This window comes from Pleurodeles waltl, chromosome 1_2 (genome assembly GCF_031143425.1).
Source record: "Pleurodeles waltl isolate 20211129_DDA chromosome 1_2, aPleWal1.hap1.20221129, whole genome shotgun sequence".
Lineage (NCBI taxonomy): Eukaryota > Metazoa > Chordata > Amphibia > Caudata > Salamandridae > Pleurodeles > Pleurodeles waltl.
Window position 1 is genome coordinate 209667390 of NC_090437.1, and position 21270 is coordinate 209688659.

A 21270-nucleotide genomic window follows, 5' to 3' on the forward strand; every position below is an offset into this window, starting at 1 on the left:
CAAGGTTTTGTTTGTTTGCATTGCTGTAAGACAATTTTGTAAAATCTTTCACAAGCATTTCCGAAAAGTTAGCACAGATTCTTTTTAAAAAAGTATTATATCCTCGGAATACTAATTTGTAGTCACCTGTTGAGTACCCCAACAACCATTTAAATGTCCTCATTTTACAAATCCTGGCCAAAAACATAATCTAGGTCAGGGGTCTGAAACGTTTCCTGTAGTGAGAACTACTTCTGATCAGTATAAGCTATAGTGAGCTACTGAAGGTAAACAATGTATACATTTTTAGCACACACCCCCACGCTCTGCTTCATTGGCTTAATGCCTAATGTTTTAGAGCCAGATACTAAGGTTAGAACCACACTCTCTGACTAAAAGCAGTATGGAATATCTGTCATGTGTGTCAGTGAGAGCACGTTTTTTTGTTGATGTATGAGCATGTGTGTGTAGGAATAGGACATATGTATGGGAGTCTGTGAGTCTATGTTATATGCACTTGCAGCACAGGACATAGCTTCCCCATATGTGGGATCATTACATGTTTAATACATACAGATACTCATTATTCAGAAAATGGTATACGTTCAAAGTGCAAAGAATATATTCAGACAAGGTCATAACTTGACATTTTTTCCTGTGCTTTACTTTTCTCTCATTGTGACATATAGCTGTAAATTTTAATTTCCGGAATAGTTTCGATACATGTTTTTCATGTTGGTGCCAGGCCTAAACTGGCCCCAATTTGATTTGGACTTCCAGTATAAGCTAAAGAAACTGAACATGACGTAAGCTTCATAAGATCCAATTTCTCTCTTTAAGAGCATCGTTAAACTGAAGCTGTAAAGCTTTTTACATTAAAGACTGCTGCTATCTGTTACCATACATCCTTTAACTCAGTTTTTGTCTGCCTTTGTTATATATGAAGTGATGTGTCAAGCTACAGCAATAGAATTGTCTTCTACAAACTGAGGCCCCTATTTATGCTTTTTTTGCACCACACTTGAGACGCTTTTTGATGCAAAAGCACCGCAAACATACTAAATACAATTTTATTTTGTAAGTTTGCGCTGCTTTTGCATCAAAAAATGAGACAAATGCGGCGCTAAAAGAGTATAAATATGGGCCTGAATATCCAAGTTGGCATTCCACATGCACAGGATAACTGGATTATAATCACTGATATGTTTCAAGCCTTACTTCTTTTTAGGTTCTAAGTATTTTAGGGTAATTTGCTAATAACAGTGTGTTTGACTGCAGACACAATGCTGTTTACTCTTCCTTTCAAGATTACAGGCCTAGGGAATCCTTAACAACACTTTGAGTAGTATTTAACTTTTGCTCTGTGTTAGAAATTGAGTTTCTGGTTGGCAGAGGTATACACCCTATCCAAGCAGGAACCAAACTCATAGCCAGCATAAGTCAGATACACACCATAAATTGGCACAGAGCAGTCAGACTTAACTTAAGAGGCAATTTATTCAGTATTTGTGCAACACTTCAAACAGTAACACAGTGAAAACACCACAAAAAGACTCCACTTCAAGGTAGAAAAAAGATTATATTTTTTATAAATAAAACAACAAAAATTAGAAGTTGTGATAAGATTTTGATATAATATATGAAAAAATAGAGCTTAGACTTAATAAGTGCCTACTGGGCATCTGGTCGCACTGGACCACGACAAAGTCAAGAGTTCAGGCCGTCTGCGATGAAACACAAGCTGGCTGCATGACCCATGCACAGCCCACTGAGCAAAAGTATCGTATTCCTTGTTACAACACGAAATACGTTGATGGTCCCCACACAGTTGTAGTGTTACACTGGATTTCTCCATGCAACTGAGGTGATACGTCAGCTCCATTGAGTGAAGCACCAGTTTAAAGTGCACCAGTTATGAGTGCGATGTGCTTGGCTTATCTGTTCTGAAAGGGGCAATGTGTTGATCTTCTCCACGCAGTGTTGACTACGCTTTGGTTACAGATCAGTGGTTCCGGAGGCGATGCAGTCGTTACAAGTGTAATGTGCTGGGGGTTTTGACAAAATGGTAAAGATGTACCAGTTCTGATGAAATGAATAGGTCCTAGTAGTTGCAGCACTTTATACTCACTTCTAAGGGCCCTGGAATGGGTTGGCACAACTTGGCAAAGCAAGATTTGCAGTAAAAAAAAAGTCCAGGTGGTGTTTGCAGACTGAAGAGAAGTCTTTAATGTCCCTGAGACTTCATAATAGGAGGCAAGTCATCAAGCCCTTGGAGTCACTCTTGGTTGAAGTGAGATGGGTTCAGTCCTTCCTCAGCATGGCAGAGGGCAGCAGGCAGCAGGGCAGCACAGTAGAAAAATAATTATTCCAGAGCAGCATTTCAGAGGGACAGTCCTTATACAAGTCCTTCTTGGCAGAGTTCTTCACAGGACCAGTAGTGTACTGATTTGGAGGGGTCAGAGGTCCAGTACGTACACCTAGTTGTGGTGACTTTAAAGAAGTGCACAAAGGTAATTTCTTCCTTCCCTGGCTCCAGGCACACTTCAGGGAGTTATCAAGCCCTTTGTGTTAAAGCAGGAAACTGCCTATGCAGGTTTATTACATTCCTCCCTCCTATCCTGCCCAGGATGGGCCATCAGAATGGTTATGGTCAATCAGCCACACCTAAGATCCCCTTGTGTATTGCTGTCCTGACGAAATGCACATCTAATTATTTTATAGTACCTCAACTTTACCATACACGTTTTTCACAAAATCTCTTACAGTGATGTCACTAGACTGTCCCAGTTCTCATAACATGGTTTGCAGCATAATATATCACTGACAGATCACTTTAAAAAAAAGGTGGGCAATTTATGGTATGTTTTGCCTAAAACACGGATCTTCAAAATATAATCTAAATCTACTGGATCTATATTCTGATACACGACTCTGTACTGGACATTCATCATCAGGACCCTCTTCTCCTGTAGGAAACAAGATTAGAAAACACCATACATCTAAGCTCTTTTCTCACACACTTAGCAGTTCTTCTCTTGCTTGTTTCATGTAATACAATTCTAAAGCATCACTCATCATGTCTCTTGAATGTAGCGGATGAATGCTGTAATATTCATACATTTCCTCTGCTTTACCTAAATAAACATTTTCACCCTGAGCAGAAGGAACTGGGGTGGAACTTCCTGTTCTAAGACAGGTAACTTATTCTTCTACATCTACATTGTTGTAAAACATATTTTCTATTTTAAGATATTGCAAAGCTCTCTTAACCCTATTAATGCCTAGAAGTTCCTGCCAATTTATTTTTCTTTTAGTAGCCACTCCATTTACTAGACACACTAATGGTTCTACTTCTCCTCAATCTACACCTAAAGTTTCAATAATCTTCTTCATATTCAAAGGCAAGATCACAACTTTACCTTTCAAACCTTTTAATAATTTAGAAGGAGGTTGTTTCTTATTTTTGGTTTCCATTCTAACAATTGCTTGAAAGGGATGTACTGTCTGTATGAGAATACTCTCACAAACATTCAGGCTTTAAAGCTCAGGAGGAATTAGAAAAACCTTTATTTTATTATGAACACCTCTTGCAGGCATTTTATTGTTACCGGTATGTCAATACAATATTTACAGGTGATGATCTGTCTTATGTACAAGTCAAATTGATCTTCAGGTATCTAGAGCAAGTTTAGCCACCGTACTAGATTACTTTTCTGTTTTTTCCCAAACATCTTTTTTTTTCTTTGTGATCTGTAGTGCGTTCACCTGCAACAAACGCACACTCTGTCTGGAATTTTTGCAGTTGTTGCAAATGGGTCAATTTCCATTTTCATTCTTTTCAGTTAGCTTTTCAGGTCTAAAGTATGTTATCTCAATAGCATCTACAATAGAACTGACTTCAGAATGATGACCTCTCAATAACTTATAATTTAGTTTCTAAAGCTGAAGAGCTGAACTTTTGATAAAATACAATCTTCTTATTAGATTACTCATTTTAGTATGGTGCACAGACAGCATCCTAATGTGTTGAAATGTACTTTCACAAGTCTGTTGTGATAAGCAAGCCAAAGAATGACCTTAAAGGTCTGTCAGTCTCCTAACATTGCAGTAGTTTCAGTTTTTATTTCACAGATCTTCTGCTGTCTTTGTTTAAGAGGAGTCTAAGTTTGTCAATAAACTGTTTTCTTATGTTGCATATATTTCTATACTTCCACTCAATAACTGGTTGTTGAGGACTTTGACCTAATACTTTATTAGTTATTTCTTCTTCTACATTTCACAATTTCTTCTTTTTCAATCAGTTTACATTCTTTGATTTGATATGCACAACCATCTTTGTTATTTGCAAACACTAACTCATTTTCCTGTAAATTACTTTCCTCATTAAACATGCTTCATACCACTCTCCATGGAAAAATACTCCAAAGGTTTTTTTACTAACTTGACCCTTCTGATGACATTTTTTAAGGAAATGAACTAGTTTATCTAAATATCTCATTCACTTCTAAATGAAAATAAATAGATTTCTCTTTAACACAGCAGCATTATCTACTAAAGACTCAACAAACTCGTTCTACTTTTGCAATGATCTTCTCGATTTTCACTGTCTTTATTCTTCTCATAGTATATGAAACTACTCTTCTACAGAAGAATTTCTTCTTTGAATTTCTTCATCCGAAATCTGTCTGGTTGATCTCTTCTTTTTTTGGCATCATCTTTATTTAGAAAAACAAAATGATGTTTTCTTACACCGCAACAGATCTTCAATACTACTTATATCTGGAGAACGTTTACATGATGTTATTAGTCCATTTTTGTATGACTGGGTGTTCTTCCTTGATTTCAGTCTTTTTTACCATTGTTTCCTTTCTGTGTCTATGTTTCATGTTAGAAGAATTGTTTGTAGTACCACTGATTTCTCTTCTTTTTCTGCTCTTTTGTGGGCATCTTTAACTGACTGCAAACCCTACAGAGAAAATAAAAGATACATGATAACTATTGCCGCTTCCCTCTTAGTTTTTAGTAAACAAGCTGTGTGTGTAGAAGGATTAAGAGAAAAACTAGGCCATGTGAAGTACAATTCAGCATGCTGTACATTCTGTATGGCAGGGTTGGATGAAACAGTGATCCTATCTAATACTACCCTGTAACAGCAGCCCATCTAGTGATACTTTTCCAGAGAGATAATGGTCGAAGTAGAACAACTTAGAGAACTAGTTCCTACTCTTCTAAATAGCTTTACAAACAGCAAGCTCTTTGCTGACATCTCTGGACAGAGTAAAGAGTTTTGTAGACAGTCTCAAAGAAACGCCAGGCCCTGTGATATCACATGTTCAGAGTGCAGATTGAGCATGGTAAAGTTGAATGTAAAAGTAACCTTTTGAATACAATTCTATACAGAGTGAATGGCTCACTTTTTTCACAACATTCCCTCTCTACTATTAGCTCTGTACAGATTGAAGGCTGGGTGTATAAGGCATTAGTAAATAAGATGTTTTCACTGAGAAATATGTTTTCACTGGGAAAAGATGGTATATGAATGGGTCAGTTTTCTAGCAACAAACCATCTCTACTGACACCTCTCTACAGGGTAAATGGTGGGTATGAAAGACTTTAAAAATGAACCTATCTCTCTCTACAGATGTTTTCCAAGAGTGAACAGGGTGTTTTACTCAATTAACAGACAGCAATCTGTTTACTGACACCTCTGAAAAGTGCAAAGGAACTATGAAGAACGGTCCATGGAGATACTTGGCCTTATTTTATTTCACTTGAAGAGGGTACAGATTCTGTATGTTACAGGGTGATGAAAGAAGAACTCTATTTCCTATAACTTATACAGGGCAAATACTTACTCTTTATGACAACCTGGATTCTCAGGTCACATTTCTTTTCAAGAAGAAGGCTGAGTGTGAAAGGATTTATTGTAAAGTCATCCATCGCTAAGGATGTTTTTTTGAGTGAATGGATTGCTTAGTTTACTACAGCAAGACCACCATTTGTAGTGATTCTTCCTAGCAGAATAGACAGTCTGTGTAGAAGGATTTAGACAATAAGGCGGCCTGTGCTACTACATTTCAGCATGCTATATGTTCTGCATGGTAGAGTTTGATCGAACAGTTATCCTATCTCATAATACCCTGTAACATCAGCCTCTCTAAGTGCCAGGTCAACAGAAAACTACTGTTTTCTATAGAATACCTCACTTATACCCTTTTTGTTGCATAACTTTGTAAACAGTATTCTCTCTAATGATATCTCTGAACAGAATAAAGGATGTGTGTAGGAGGCCATCTCTGAACAGAGTAAAGGGTGTGTGTAGAAGGCTTCAGACAAACACCAGCCCCTGTGCCGCTACATTGTATCAGAGGGAATGATGGGGGATAGTAAATTTTGATGGAAAATCGAATTTTGAAGTTCGTAATATAATTCTATACAGAGTGATAGGCTCTCTTCTATCAGAAGATTCCCTCTGTACTAATAGATCTGTAGAGGTTAAAGGTTGGTTGCAAAAGACTTCAATGAGTAATCCAACCCTGTACAAGGGCATCTCATCTGAGAGAGCAATATATAGGAAACGGTTAGCAGGCAGCAAGGCCTCTGCTAATACCTCTAAACAGAGTAAAGGGGTAGTGTACAAAGTTTTAGTCAAACACAAGTGTAATGTTCAATGAATTAGCTGGTTTATAGAATGTTGCAGTTTGAATGTTGGAATGTGAACAGTTAATTTTAATTATTTATGTGTTCCTTGTCAGTTGATGGTGACTATTGGTGCTGACAGGATGTGTGCTGTGGCAGCACCTTTTACTGAATAAAATTACATGACTGCATGTCTTCACTGTTGTAGTCTTTTCTTGTGAGCGATCACTACAATATTTCCTTGGCAATGAGCTGGGAGCTGCCACAACTATCTTGCACTGGGCTAAATGGCGGTCAAGAAACAGTCTTCATAACCATGAGTCTCCATTTATTAGCAGCTTTGCACACCATATTTGGAATTTTGATGGGGTCCAGTTCTGGCACCTTAGCCCTCATATCCATCGGACAGGCAGCATTGCTAGACTTGTGAGTGATAGATGTGGGCAACATTCAAATATTTGTTCTGCATTACAATTAGGTCAGTACAGCTTCAAGATGTGCTTCAATTATATCAGCACATTGGGGAAGGAGTGCTCTTAGTCTTTTAAAAAAAAAATATATTTTTATTGTCTTTTCAAACCATAAACAGGGTTCACATATTCGCCTCAAACAATGCATAAACATGGTTCACATTTTCACTTTGAGCAATGCATCAAGAGTCCATACATAAGTTACTAAACTCCACCACTCATTATCGGAGACATATCTTACAGTCATTCTGTGGCCCTTCATGCAGCCTCTCCCTGCCCTGAGAAGTGGGTGAATCCCCACCTCGTCGTCTACCCTCAATCTTTGCCTGTGCCCCCAGCAGCCGCCCAGGACCCCATTTTTTTCCATTTCCTCAGGCAACAATCCGATCTTGGTGCCAGTCTGCCACACTTGGGGCAACTGCGCTCCCCCAGGCCCTTGCAATATTATGTTTCGCCACTCCAGCCGCCAGTCTCAGCCATATTTCCATGCATCTAGGCCAGGTGTATCCCCCTGATATTCCTAGGATTAGCCATTTGGGATCCAACGGAACCTCCAGCCCTGTGCTATAGGACATCTCACCCGTCACTTCTGTTCAGTATTCTTTTATGTGAGGACAGTCCCATAGTATATGCATGAATGTGCCTTCTTCGCCACAGTGCCTCAAGCAGCCTGGATTTTCCACCCTGCCAATCTTAAATAGCATAGTACGTGGGTAGTATACTCTATGAAGGATTTTTAATTGCACCAGTCTAAATCTGGCCCTGATGGCTATGTCCCTGGCACTACCTACGGCCTCTCCCCACTCCTACTCCTCCAATGGCTCCAGGTCTGTTACCCAGGCCTCCTTCAAATTACGCAATGGGTCAGGGGAATTATCAACTAGTTTTTTGTAGGTTACAGAAATACCCCGCCTATGAAGTGGCTTCAGCAGGATGCGATCTTCCAACAGGGAAGCATCCTGCAGGCTTTTCCCTTCCCTAATATGTCTCCTTAGCATGTGCCCAAGCTGCATGTATTGAAAGTGTTCGCTGGGTGCCAAAGCATACTCCTCTCTCAGAGTGTCTCGAAACCAACGAGCACCTGTCCCCTCCATACATCCCCCAAGTGTTCCATCCCAATCGTCTCCCAACCCCAGAATACCGCTAGGCCTCGTTGCTCTGATAGCTCGTCACTGTGCCGCAGTGGGGTAAGACCAGTGAGCTTCCCCCACCACCCCAGGTGTTTGGTTGCCTCTCTCCATGCCTGGGTCACTTCCCTTGTGTAGGGCGGCAGTCCCCCCTCCTTTTGCGTATCATGTAGCAAGGCCTCGGGCACCCCCGGCCCCATTAGATGTCTTTCTAGCCTATTTGCCGGATCCTGTTGATCCCCAAACATCCAGTCGTTGACCACCAAAAGGTGCGCTGCCCATTAGTATTTCTGAATGTCTGGTATTGCCAATCCCCCCGCCTAGGGTCACCTCCTCCTCTGTCATAGTGACCTCCAGTGCTTCTCTGTCTTCTGCCGTCAGTACCAGCAGCTGGATATCCCTAAGGAAATCCTCGCAGTCCGCAGCGGACATTTCTGTCTTTGTGGCATACAGGTTATCCTAATAGTCTGCGAATGTCTCTGCTATGGCTGCCCTTATCGTTTGTATGCCACTCGCTGAGCTCTTCCCCCTCAGTACCCATGTGCGCTCTCTGTCCCTCCTCTGGAGCCATGCTATGAGCCTGCCAGCCTTGTCGCCCACATCATATAATCATATAATCTACGCTGGACCACTATAGCATATAGCTCTGCCAGAGCTCTGAGCTCCAATTGTCTCATTCATAGTTTCTTGCAGTCTTCTGGTTTGTTCGAGGCCAGGGCTGCTGCTTCCAGGCTGACTATGAATTTCCCTATGGTATTGCATGCTAGCCACACTTCTCTTTTTGTCGCCCCAAGAGCCGTCTGTGCTTGTCCCCACAAAACTGCCATGAAGGCCTCCCATAACATCTCTGCCAACTCTACTGTGTCCTGATTCTCTGCAAAGTAAAGGGATGCCACCTCCCGCAGTTTCTCTCTAACCCCTGGTTACCTCAGGCCCCGGATGTCCATTCTGCCCGGTAGTGTATGGTCCCGCTGTGGGCCCAGCAGTCTAACCCCAACCGGGAAATGGTCAGAAACACCCCTCGCACCCCAGTGCCCGCAAACTGGGAAAGTGGTCATGGGACACCCCCCCTCCCGAAGGTCCAGATCTATCCAGCTCCAGTTTCATGGCCTGATTCCAGTCACCACCCAGAATGAGGATCCCAGAGGGTAGGTGAAGTAACAAATCTCCCACCTCTGTGAGGATCACTGCCTGTAGTCGAGGGGGGAGGTACACCGAGCACAGATTAAGCACAATGCCGTCACAGGAGCAGGAGAGAGCCACGTAGCAGCCCATGTGGTCATGCCACACCCGATGGATGGTCAGGGGGGTCGGTTTTTCCACTAGAATTCAGACTCCTCTAACGTCCGTTCTATACCCTGCGTGCGCTTTGAGGACTTAACTAAATCTATCCAAAGCCTTGTAATGATTGCCTCTTAGGTGTGTTTCCTGAAATAAGACCATGTCTGGAGAGTGATGCTTTATGTACTATAGAACCAACATGCGTTTTATCCTACCCCCAGCCCATTTACACTCCAGGACCATATGGCCAAACTGCATCCTGGACCAGCCATCTCTTCTCATTTAATCTATATAGAGTCTAGCTATCGCATCGTCCGATGTATCTTCCTATCCCCTGCCCTGGAGAGTCCTCCCGCTGAATTGCACTATGTGAACCCCAAATGCCCCCAACGTGTGGCACTAAGAACTGGACTATCGCTAAAACCTTACTTCAAACCACTTGCGTCCCCAACACGCCCCTCCCTGCTACTCTACGCCATGAGCTCTGAACTACCCACCCCCCAACTTGCAGAGCCCCTGTCGCCCTAAACAAACTATGCTTTGCGGGGATGTGCCGCCACCTTGAGGTGTCGCTCAACAGATCAAATGCGGGTTCACGCCCAATGTCTTCCCCTTTACACTGGTTATTTGCCATCACCCTGTTTGCCACGAGTGAAGACACCACCCCCAGTAATCCTCACCCGCCCTCCCTCACCAAGGCTTCCTGTCACTTCAGTATCTGCTCATTCTGATTGTTCTCAGGCCTCTTCCGGAGGTGGGCGCTTTCTAGCCTTCCTGCCTGGTCCGGGTTCCCCTGCACCTGGTGTGCCATTGTAACAAGCTCACCATCCACTCCCCAGCCTGTGCCCTGGCCTCCAGCCCTCCAGCTAGTCCCAAGCCTCCTCAGGAGTGCCGAAGTGCCATGTCTTTCCCTCCGCTTCCACCCTCACTTTCGCTGGGAATAGCATCATATCTCTTAGTTCCTTGCCCCTTAGCTCTCTTTTAACTTCCTAAATTCTTTTCCGTTGGCACTGTACTTGAAGGGTGAAGGCCGGAAAGAAACGGATTACAGTGTTGTCCAGCTCTAAGTTCCCGAAGGTTCTAGCCACCTGTGGTATAGCATCTCTGTCTCTGTAATTAAGGATCTTGGCGACTATTGTCTGCGGTGGCACTCATGGTTTGGGCGGGGGGCCAGGTACCCTGTGCGCCCTTTCCACTGAGAAGTTCGACAGGTGTTTTGGCTTGAACTTACTAATGACTCCACAAATAAATCCATGCTTGGGCCTTCCATTCCCTCCGGCACCCCCACCAACCTCACATTATTCCTTTGGGAATCTTCCATCTTGGTCTTCCAGCCCCACAGTCAACAGGATCTCTCAGGATTTTGTGAGTTTATAGACCCCAGCAGTGTCGGAGCACTCTCAGTGCATGGCCATCTTTGTTGGCAGCAAGCTCCGCCCCCTGTGTGCTCTTAGTCTTGACGTGCTCCTCAATTATTGCTGCATACCCCTGTTACGTGCTGCCATTTTTAATTGGTTTCTGTAAAGATGTTCATGACACACAACACGCTGCAGCTTATCAAGGAGGAATGGTATTCTTTTGAACCTCTTGTGCCATTTTAGATTGGGAAAATACCAAGATAAAACATGTGCCTCCATCAAATTTAAGCATTTCTTTTTCTTAAATTTGTTCCAGTCTGTGGTGTGCACTCTACCCAATAGTAAACAGTATGAGAATTTGTGCATGACAATGTTATCTTTACAGTGATAAATACACTATTAAATATTTACCAGCAACTTTGTGAGTGAACAGTTCTGCAGTGATACACACACTTTCTATAAAGATTTCCAGAAACATTTACACACTGTTCATTTGGAATTGCATGGATGTTGTGTGTCATGTCTCTGCTTCCACAGTGATGCACACAATTGTTGAAATCTATATCTTTCATTAAGGTCCTAACAAAACTCCATTACCACATGATACACCTTTCGCTAAGTTTCTTTAGCCTATGCCTTGCACATATCGCTAATGTGAATTCCTTGTGTCACACTTGCTGTGATTAAAATTTTTTGTACTCATTGTCTGTCACTCTACAGTCAAATATTTTCTCAACACACACATATACTTTTATAGGCATCTAATATGAGGTGACTTCACCATGCAGTCCATAAATCCACCACCACCATTTTTAGAATGTCCCTGAGAACCACCAATAAGTTTCTTCAACGTCATTCAAATATTCTTGGGGACAATAAGAGCTTAAGGTTCCAGCCAGAAAGAACTTCTACATTCATTAGGGTTTGAAGTTGTGCTATTTTCAGACCTGGTGCCAGCTGTACGAAGCGTTTTGCATGGTGCAAACTGCGAAATTCGCAGTTTGCGCCATGCAAAACCTGCATCGCGATGCACAATCCCATTTTGCGAGTCGGTTCCGACTCGCAAAATGGGAATGTGACTCTCAAATAGGAAGGGGTGTTCCCTTCCTATTTGCGATTCGCACCGTGATGCTGAATTGCTTTGTGACCGCGAATGCGGTCGCAAAGAAATTCGCAGTTAGCACCCATGTCAAGTGGGTGCTAACTCAGTCGCAAAAGGGAAGGGGTCCCTAAGGGACCCCTTCCCCTTTGTGAATGTCGCCATAAATATTTATTCAGAGCAGGCCGTGGTCCAATGGACCACGGCCTACTGTGAAAAAATGAAACCCAATGGTTTCATTTTTTCTTTTGTATTGAAACTCGTTTTCCTTTAAGGAAAGCGGGCTGCAATAAAAACATTTTTTTTAAAACTGCTTTATTGAAAAAGCAGTCACAGACATGGAGGTCTGCTGTCTCCAGCAGGCCACCTTCTTTGTGAGTGCAGGGAATCGCAAGGGGGTCGCAAATTGCGACCTACCTCTTTAATATTAATGAGGTGTGTCTTTGCGACCGACTTGCCATTTGCAGAAGGTGTCTGAGAACCATTCTGCATATGATTTTGCGACTCGGAAATTGCGAGTTGCACGATTTGCAATTTCTGAGCCGCAAAATCTATTCTTCCTACATCTGGCCCTTAGTCATGACATAGAAGGGACAGTGATCCTATCTCATACTGCCCTGTGACAGCATTCTCATTAAGTGACGGCTCAAGAGAGAGCTAATGCTTTTTGTAGAAGACCCTAGAGAACTAGTACCTCTTGTGTTACATATCTTTATGAACAGGGAGCGCTCTACTGATATTTCTAAATAGAGTAAAGGTTGTGTGTAGAAGGACTCAGAAAACAATAGCCCCTGTGCCACTACATTTTATTAGACGGTAAATGAGGTATAGTGAAGTTTCATGTAAAGGTTGAGGTTTGTAATACAGCGCTATACAGAGTGAATGGCTCATTTCTATTAGAACATTCTATCTCTATCAGTAGGACCCTAGCGGTTAAAGGTTGGGAGTAAAAGGCTTTAATGAATAATTCAGCCCTGTATAAAGGATAGAGGTATCTCCTCTGAGAGAACAACCTGTTTGAATGGGTTTACAGACAGCAAGGTCTCTACATATACCTCTGAAAAGAGTAAAGGGCTAGTGTTCAAGGTTTTAGATAAACACTAGGCCCTCTCCTACCAGACTTAAACAGGGCACTGATTTGTTTTGTAGAGTTTCATGAAAGAGTAACTCCCTCTTATACAAGTCCATACAGAGTGAATGGTTCAGATTTATAAGCAAACCATCTCTCCTGACACGTCTCTACAGGTTAAACGGTAGGTGTGAAGTGTTTTAATAATGAAGCTATCTGTCTGTATAGACATTTATTCAGAGTGATGAGGGTGTTTGGTTCAGTTTTTAAAAAGCTATCTGTCCAATGACACTTCTATAGAGCAGAAACAATCTGGGTACAAGGATTAATGGAAACACCAAGCCTTGAATTATAACATTTCAAGAGGGTTCAGATTATGTATGGTAGAGTTTGATGAAAGAGGGACTGCCTTTTATTATAAGTATATACAGGGTAATTGCTTTTTTATGGTAAAATTGCCTCTCTAGTGACACTTCTTTTCAGGGTAAAAACAGAGTTTGAAAGGCTTTAGTACTAAACCCATCTGCCTAGAGAAAATGTTTCTTACAGTAAAAAGGGTGTTTCATTCAGTTGTCAAACAGCTGTGTCTCTAGTGACACCTAGAAAGGGTAAAGGATCTGTGCACACACCTCCAGAGAAAACCCAGCCCATCTGTTGTAAACTTTTACCAGGATGCAAAGTCTGTATGTTAGATTTGCATAAAAGAATGATTTTTTTCTTATAACTGAGTACAGGGTAAATGCTTCATTTCTGTGACAGCATGGTTTCTCTGCTGAGACGTCTCCACATGTTCAATTCTGGGTGTAAAAAGATTTTGTTACAAACCCATCCCTCTACAAAGATTGTTTTCTCTGAGAGAACCACGTGTATGATTGCTTTGAGAAACAGATCCATCTTTAATGACATCACTAAACAGAACACATTTGAACAGAGTGCAGATTAAATGAGATGCAATTTGATAAAATCTTGGTCTTTGTCTAGGATCCACTGTCCAAAATCATATACACTAAGTACAATAGTTGGAATGTACATCAACCACTCCTGAGAGATACATAGATTTCAAAACAAGAGTATCTCCATAGCTACCTATAAATTCAACAATCTAACAAAGATTGAATCAGTGAAGGCTCAAAACACTCTTAGTTTTTAAATGGCACATAAGTTTATAAAAAGTATGAAACTTTAACAGCAACGAACACAGTAAAATAAACACAGACAACAAACACAAAAGTGCAATTATGATCAAAACAGCAATATTACTATGAAATTATCAAAGTCAATTCATTTTTATCATTTGTTCAAAATCATCAGATAACAGAGACTTAGCCATTTACATTTTAATCATCCAAATTATTTGTATCTTCAAAATAAACAAACATTGAAACTGGTTTCTAAATATATGATTTTATTCAACTATTTAGTCACAGACTTCATACTCAAATTATGCTATTGTTTTATTTACCTTCCAATGAGGCTGTATATGGAAGTAGCTGAATACACTAATCTCCCTTTATATAAATTCAAATGACCTCTGCTGATCACAAGTCAGTGAGATTGCACTTCCTTCACCTCCAAACCACCAAGAGCAATCTCAGGCGTCTGAGGTGGATATGCAACATATAAAAGTATCTTAACACTCAAGCCTTGCAGACAATCACATTGCAGCTTTTTGTAGAAGGAATGTCAATCATTGGTTGACCCTAATATAACCTCAATCTTGCCTTCTTCACACAACAAATATGTCTCTTTCACAATACATATACTACATGGAACATACTTCCCTTTAATGGTCTTTGCAAGCTTTTATTTTATCTTAATTACTAACAATAGCATCCTGTGTTTTATTTGTATTGATTTATGACTATTTTAAGTAGTTAATGGCACTTGTACTGTGCTAATACACACTTTTTCCCTAGCTGTATAATTGTACCTACAAGACTCTCATGGGATTGTAAAAAGACCTCATGGCAGGATCACTCTGTAAATTTCAATGCAACATTCCACCAGTTTCACAGGATCGTACAATGTTTCCACAGCAAGCTTCACATGCAGAAGCTTCTAAAGGACACTCATGATACTCTTTCAGGATCATTGTAAAATTTCAAAATCACACAATAGAAAAGTTCACACTGTTTAACCGCTTCAGTGCAGGCATCGGCCAGTGTCTACAGTATGACAGGAGTATGGTGTTTCTACAGTATGACAGGAGTATGGTGTGGGGAGACACTGGGCTCTTTATTGATATCTCTCCCCAGGGCAACAAATGTGTATAGTAGAGTGTTGGGAGGATCTGGCTTCTCCAATGGCACCTCTCCTCAAGATAACTAGTGTGCATAGTAGGGTGTAAAGATAGACTACCTCTCCACTAACATCTTTCCCACAGTGAGCAGTATACATAGTAGGGTTTGGGGAGGGACTAGCCTCGTAGCTGAGACCTCTCTATTGCATAACAGGTGTGAGAGGGTAGAGGCCCTTCCAAGTTAGGGTGTGAGGAGGTGTTTACCTCTCTGGTCACATCTGTCCTCAGAATGACAGATGTACAAGTAGGATATGGGGAAGAAATAACCTCTGTAGTGGAAGTCTGTCTTAGATAATGGGTTTGCATACCTGAATGTGCAGTGGGACTGACCTCTAACTGAGACCTCTACCTACGCAGATAGGTGTGCAAAGTACTAATTCAAAAGGAGTTTGTTTTTTCCCCTAAGATTTCTCCTCAAAGTGATGAGCATGCATTGACTGGTGTGAGGGGGCATCTATATTAGGACATTGGCAATGGGAGGCCTCTCTACTGTGACTTTTCCCCAGGACAACAGGTGTGCACAGTAGGATGTAAAATACAGTACCCTTTCTGATCACACCTCCTATCATGTTAACACATATACATTTTACACAGTTGTTCTCAGAATGACAGTTACGTTTAGCAAGGTATAGATGGCAGGTATCTTCTCTCTCTAGATTAAGAGGTGTGTATAATAGAGTGCAAGGACAGGTTGTCCTCTCTGCTCACACTTATCCACAGGGTAATGTGTAGTATATTCTGTTAAACAACTACATCTACGCTGTCACCTCTCGCCAGGCTCTCTTCGAAAAGTACTGGATTTGAAGAAGAGACAGACCTGTTGTCTATCACACCTCAACAAGATAATGAGTATACATAGTGGGTTGTGCACAGGGAAAGGTCTCTTATCTGTGTCCTCTCCCCAGGATGACAGCCATGCACAATACAGTGTCAGGAAAGACTATTTTCTCAACCTAGAACTATCCTCTGAGTAACAGGCTTGCGTAGTAGGGTATTGATAGGGACTGGCCTCTCAGTTGAGACTTTTTACCAGGTTAATGTTCATACATACTAGGGTATGTGGAGAGATTAACTTTTGAAAAACTGATCCCTCTCTTAGATGAGTGTGTGCACTGTACAGTATGGGAACTCACTGCTTCTCAGCCTTTACCTTCCCCTTGAAAGAGAGCTCTCCATACTACAGTGTGGTCAAGGAGTGATAACTCAACTAAGACCTCACTCTTGCATGACACGTGAGTATAATAGGATAATCAAATAATTGGCATCTCCATTAATAACTCTCTCTGGCGTAAAAGATGTACACAGTACCGTATATACACACAAACATGCAGGAACCCTTGTGCACTCCCTGGAGAAAGAACTGCTAGTTTCCATCAACATTCCAATAGTGTAATAAAATTGAAAACTAAAACAACTAGTAAATGAAAAACAATAGTAACTTCAAACTTTTTTTTACAACAAAATAACTTAACAACAGTATAACTCAACAATTATATCAACAAACAATATTAATGACTCTCAAACAAACAATATAACCAAATTCAGTCATTTAAAATATGTTCTTCTAGGTCTGGTCCATAGACATGAGCAGTTTTAAACACAGAACAAAAAATGTATTTGCCACATTTATCATTTGCAAAGTTTGATAAGAAGAGTCTGGCAGACTGACAAAGACACAGTACACCAGGACCACTACTGCTATGTACGCACATTTAAGATCTACTCATCCACAGATATTTACAGTACTAGGATGGGTTACTCTTCCAAAATACTCAACACTTCCAAAGCTTCTCCATCTTTTTCTCTTGCGCACACAGTACCACTTCAAGTGCTCTCCAATCAGGCTGCTACAAAACCAATCTTTTTAAAGAAGACTGTTGGAAAATGGGTTATTGGTAAGGGCAGGTAGGTACCTACACTTAGCAATAGGCCACAAACCTCAACTAAGGTCCAGTTAGGTCTCAGTAAATTAACCCCAGCTCAACCCTTGGTAGCTTGGCAACGAGCGTCAAGGCTTAACTTGGGAGACAGAGTGTAAAGCATTCAAATATCACAAAACAGTAATTAAATAAAACACAGGAAACAGTTTAAAAATCCAAAACCAATTTATAAAAATAGATAAAATTGTTATCTTTAAAATGACACCAAAACGAATAAAATCAGATAAGGGGAACCAGAGATATGAATTTTTAAAGAATTCTTTTTTTTTTAGCGCCTAGAAACAAAAAGTGCCAATCGGGTCATCTGGTTGCACCTCGACCGGGGCAAAGTCAAAGTTTCAGGCCGACCGTGATGGAGCCCTGCTCGGCTACAGGCCGCGGGAGGCCTCGGTTAAAATGTTACCTTCACCCTTAGTCTTTTTTTCAAAGATTTTCTTCACCGGGACGAACCAGCAAATCAGGCCGGGTCGCGGTTGAGGCAAGCCGGCTAGAGTTGCTGCGGCGGGTCGGTCCCTCTATGGAGCTTTTTTACAAAAATTGTCCAAAGTTCTCCAAACTTCTGGGGCTTCTCCCAGATGTACTTTTAAGGTTCTTTTGGGGTCCACAGCTCACCCCAAGGGTCCAGAAGTTCTGAGATGGTCCTTGGGGGGTGCGGACTACAAATCCCAGAATGCACCTGGCGCAAACTCCTTTTTGGCCACTGGACCGTGGTCAGCTGGTCGCTTTCTTCAGGAGTTGGTGCAGGGGACTCTGGATAGCAATTTTTCACCTGTAGCAAACAGGGAGTCCCTCCTTGAACCAGTTGAAGCCAGGCAAAGTCCTTCTTGTGGTGAAGCCCAAGTGTGCAGCTGGTGTAGTCCTTCAGAGTGCAGGTTCCAGGTGCAGGCCAGGGGTCCAGCAGGGCAGTCCTTCTTCTTCTGTTGATCTTCCTTGTTGGATGTGGTAGGGAACTGAGGTGTGGGTGCAGGTCTGCCAGTTTTATCCTTGCTCCTGGGTGAAAAGCAGGGGGGTCCTGGTTCTCCAATCAGGTGCAGGGTCCTTCCCCCTGTGATGACCACTTCCTGGGAAGTGTGGCAAAAATCAATCCCAGGAGGCAACATTCTATAAAAATCCATCATGGCTGAATCTGATTTTTGGAGGTTACATCTGGCTGAGCCCACCCACTGGTGTGGCTAAAAATCATAAACACACCCCTTTCCTGCCCTCTCCTAATCTAATCAAGGGGTCACCTAGTTGTCTGGGGTTGCAGGATGTGGGGGTGTTGCTGGTTGCTCCAAATGTACTTCTCTGCCTTTGAAGACCAGTTTGGCAGCCCTCCCCCTTCCTGCCTCACCATCTGCTGAGGGGAGATTCCTTCCCACAGGCACATTCCTTTGTGTGAAGCCAGGCCACTTCACACCTCATCAAGGCAGCTTGACCAAGCTGCTACAGGCTGGCCAATCAGAGCACAGCAGCAAAAACAATGCAGGGCTGAAATTGGCAACTTTTCAGGTAAAGTTTAAAACTCTTTACCTGAACAAGTTATATTAAATCCAACAACTGGAAGTTGTGGGATTTATTACAACAATAAATTTGATACCAAACCCTTGGTATGCATCATTTAAGGAGACTTTAAAAATTCAAATAAAGTCTCCCCATTCTAGCCTATGAAGGCCATTTACTACAATGAGGGAAAAACGAATTTGGCTGTTTTTACCTCACCAGGGCTTATAAAACTATTTTTCTAAAGTCCCTGCTTATAGTTACATGGCACCCAGCCCTAGGGGCACATAGGGCACACCTTAGTGGTGACTTATATGTAAAAATAAGGTAGTTTAAGACTTTGGAACTACTTTTAATTCCAAAGTCGAATTTGCATATAACTTTAATTTAAAAGCAGCCAGCAAGGCAGGCCTGCCTTTAAAATGACACTGGGCACCCCAGCAGTGCACCTATGGGTGCACCACCTATGCTGTGGTCCCTAAACCTACATGCCCTACCATATACTAGGGACTTATATGTAGGTTAACTTAGCCAATTATAATTAGCCTAATTTGCATATCCATTTTACACAGAGCACAGGCCCTGGGACTGGTTAGCAGTACCCAGGGCACCATCAGAGTCAGGAAAACACCAGCAAAAGTGGAAAATGGGGGCAAAAAGTTAGGGGGCCTTTGCAATCAGCCCTGTTTTCTCACAAAGACTTTATGTGTCTCCTTCTGTAAGCACATTCTTTGTTCTTGTAAAAAAAGTACACATTTCATGGTAAGCTTCACAGGAACATAATTATTTTTCCAAGCAATATTTTTTTCAAAAGTGAACAAGTTATTTTTCTCCTCCATATATTTTATCACTGGAACTTTTCCATTTTCCTCTTACAAAAAAGAGATTATTAACACCATATTAACAGTTACATACTGGTTAATGAATTAGAACAGTGATTTATCACTATATTGTCTAACCTTTTGCACATTTTTCACCCACAATCACATATTAGTGTAGCACTACTTGTTATTCCTTTCTCCTGAAAAAATCCCCAGCCTCACTCAATGCATCTATTCTTTTTTACAGATACATTGAAGCATGGCATCACATTTGTGATTGAGCTGGCAACAAACAGTTGCAATATCAATGGAACCCATTTATCCAGGAGCTTTATAATTCATACCTGCTATCTCTAAATTATCGAGCCTGAGAAACTCATGAAGATCACCCACAACATACTATACACAGTTAAAATGACAAAGTAGGTGAACGTACTTACATTTCATTACACACACTTTATTTCAAAGGAACACATTACTCTTTAGAAACATTTGATAACACTGAGCAGGGTGTTTCACTGCAGAAATATCAAACTACCCACTGGAATCTCTCACAAGAGAATTTTTGTGGGCCTGCTGAAGACTCATTTTTACTTTTGTCCCCACCCTTGTCAGAGACTTACCATCCTTCTTCTTGCCATCCTTGCCACCCCCTGTATGAACTTTTCTGTTCACTCTTGTTCTGACCCATTTGTCTGCCTTCTTTCCCAATTCTTGGGGAGAGGTCAGATCTGAGTCCATTAGATATTGGTGTAACAAGTCAGACACACAGTTATTCAGAATATGCTCTCTCAGGATCAGATTATACAGGCTTTCATAATCAGAAACTTTACTGCCATGTAACCACCCTTCCAAGGACTTCACTGAACAGTCAACAAAGTCTATCCAGTCTTCTGGTGTCTCTGAACTTAATCCTGTATTGTTCAGTTTTTAAGCCAAATCCATCCAAGAGTGCATCCTTCAAAACTGCAAAATTGTTAGCATCACTTTCTCTAACAGTAAGGAGCCTATCCCTACCCTTTCCAGTGAAAGATAGCCACAATATAGCAGCCCACTGCCTTTGAGGGACCCCCTGTACCATACAGGCCCTCTCAAGTGCAGCAAACCACTTGTTGATGTCATCCCCCTTCTTGTAAGGGGTCCTAACCTCAATCTCTGTCTCTCCTTCTCCAGGTCTAAGGATTCCCTATCTAAGGCCAGCTGTTGTTGTTTAAGCTTCAGTCTGGTCTCTTCAACTCTCAACTTTTTGAGTTCCCTTTCTAACATATTGTCTTCAGGGTGGGTGGGTTGAGAATGCTTGGACACAGAAGATAAATTGGAAACAAAAGAGGGAGATCTGTCCCTAACTGACTGAACCCTAGCAACTTGGCCTCTGGGAATAAAGACTTCCCTACTATGATGGGAACCACCATTACTACCAACATTACTAGGTGTCCTGCTAAGGGGCAGATTTGGAAAAGAACCCTCCCCACCTCCCTCAAGGAGATCCCCTGAGTCAGAATGGGAGCCTTATATTAACCTCTCATTTGAAGTGCCTGCTTGGGACTCATCATTCACAATAAGCATGTTATATAGAAACTCTTTTGTAGGGTTCTTTCCTATCTCTAAACCTCCATCTAAGCAGAGACTCCTTAGACTCTTGTCATTCAAATTGTCATAAGTAGTATTGACCATTTTAAGAGCAGACTCTACATCAGACATGATAG